The sequence below is a fragment of the Limulus polyphemus genome, unplaced genomic scaffold, assembly GCF_000517525.1.
Source record: "Limulus polyphemus unplaced genomic scaffold, Limulus_polyphemus-2.1.2 Scaffold169, whole genome shotgun sequence".
Lineage (NCBI taxonomy): Eukaryota > Metazoa > Arthropoda > Merostomata > Xiphosura > Limulidae > Limulus > Limulus polyphemus.
In genome coordinates, this window is record NW_013665779.1 from 59,487 (window position 1) to 61,971 (window position 2,485).

A 2,485-nucleotide genomic window follows, 5' to 3' on the forward strand; every position below is an offset into this window, starting at 1 on the left:
GCTTTCATACGCAAAATATTAATTTTTTTTATTAAGTCTTAAGGTTTGTAAAGCAATATTTTTCTCATGTCTTTTTTTTTCTTTTCGCATGTTACCTATCTATCATACAAAATAATATTCGTTTTAAGATTAAAAATACTTTTATGCATCAGAAAGTTTTGAAATTTCACAAATTGCGAAATCTTTATAATGCCAGATAGTTATCAAACGGTTCTTAAGAACAAACTTTATATTTTATCTGTTATCTTCAGTAATTAATCTATGTACGGGTTCGGTAGATTTGTCTGATCTCATAACCACCTTGAAAAATTAGGAAATAAATATAAGTTATGCCTTTTTCGTTCGAGAATGAACACAAATTATCACATGAAAATAGCTTAAATCTCATAACATTATATGTATTTATTAATTTTATTATATTGACCTTTCAGCCGTGCCTGGCTTACAATACAGAAGTAACAATGACGCGGCTCACGCGCACTCATGTTACTGTATCAAATAACATAAAACTGACCTTTTGTCTGTACAAAGTAACTTGTCTTGGCTGTGCTTTAGTAGACTAGTATTTTGTAAAATACAGTCACATTTCAATTATTATACATTTATATATGTACAAGGTGTACAAGGGCCTCCTGGAGAAGTTGGAGAAAGAGGGTTGCCTGGTTTACCTGGACTTCCTGGATTTTATGGGCAAAGAATATGAGTGTCTAATTCGTACGAAACTATAGACTTAGTATTTTGACTTCACAAACATCTAATTTGAACCAGTGCTGCATTCAACGTACCACGTGACATATAAAAATCGATGTTTATCAGTGTTTTTAATATTTGTTTTTAAATTAAGAAATTGAATAATATATATAGTTCTAAAATTTGAATTATAATCTAGAGTTTGATACCAAATTTATTGACATAAATTCATGAAATAGTAGTTCAATAAAATTTTGAATGCGAGTCAACAAACGAGATGACATGGCCTTTCACCCATGACCCTTCTCGAAAGAGTTAATGCAGAGTAGTAAGGCACTTTACAGAGTTCTATTATACATTTTAAAAGCATCTACAAAGCACAGTGGTATGTTTACGGCTTATACTGCTAGAAACTGGGTTTCGATACCAGTGGTGGGCAAAGCACAGATAGCCCTTTGTATAACTTTATCCTTAATAACGAACAACAATGCTTGCATCTAAAGTAGCAGAACTTTAGTTTTCTTGTAGTACATTTAGTTTACCTTGAATGACTAGAATATGTTTCTTGTTGACTTAAACAGGACACAGTAATAATGTATTAGAAATTTAAAACCATAATACAAAAATATACCCTTAACGTATATCTTAACACATGGATGTCTTTCATAGTGAAGGGAAAAAAACAACAACAAAAAAACAACTGAATGTGCCATTTTAAAACCAGAGTCAGTACCACAACACGAAAATCTTTCACGAAATCGGTTGGGTTTTACACATCAATGTTTACTATGCTTACTGAAAGAGAATCAGCTGTTTGGAAAATTTTAGCTTTAAGTCTAAACTAAAGGCAGCTAGCTTCTCATCAAACTCTCCGTGTTTCTTGCCAAAACGTATATAATGTGGTAATTCAACGTATAAGTTTGTCTATAACAAATTAATTGCAGCAACTTGGTTGAAGGATCGTAATATGTTGAGGTTTTCCTAAATGAAGAAGGATCACAGGTGCTTATCCTGATACGATTGAAGAGTTGTAAAACATGGGCAATTTTGTTAAAAGCAGAAGGATCACAGGTACTTATTCTGATATGATTAAAGTTACTAGATGTGGTATTCTCAGTTGCACTGATAACTCTTACAGGTAAGAGTATTAACCGCAATACCAGGACAAATGGCTTAAAACGTTATGCAGACTTAAAATTATATTTCTTTCTTGAATGATTTGAAGACAAGAAACTGTACACAATGTTTAACAAAGTGAAAAGAAACTTTCATTCTCAAACAACAAGTCAGATACAAAGATTGCAGATGGAAGCACAACTCCCTAAGATTTTTGGAAAGCTCCAAGTTAAATAAAAATCTCAATAAGGCTGAGAGAACCAACCACTATATAGGTATCACAATAGAACCGGCTCTCCCATTTTCAGGGTACATTTGCTACTTACGTTATTTAGTCATTCCATAAACAAAAATGAAGCGTTTACAGCCTCCAGGTGTTACTAAACTCATAAAACAATTAATCTTACTACAAACATGATTTTATATAGTACTAAATCACGTAGTTCTCCAGTGAAACCTTTCATGGGAGAGCGCAACAACACCAAAGAGGTCAGTGTGAGTTTAAAACACCAGCAAGTTAACTTCATCCTATAATCGTTTTTCTAAATTATAAGCGCATGCTCGAACCTATGAAAGTGTGAAAACTTATGAAATTTTTTAGAGAAATATTCATCTGTCTGAGCAAAAAAAAAAAAAAGTAAATGTTTGTTAAGTATTAACTTAAACGTAGGGTCGTGGT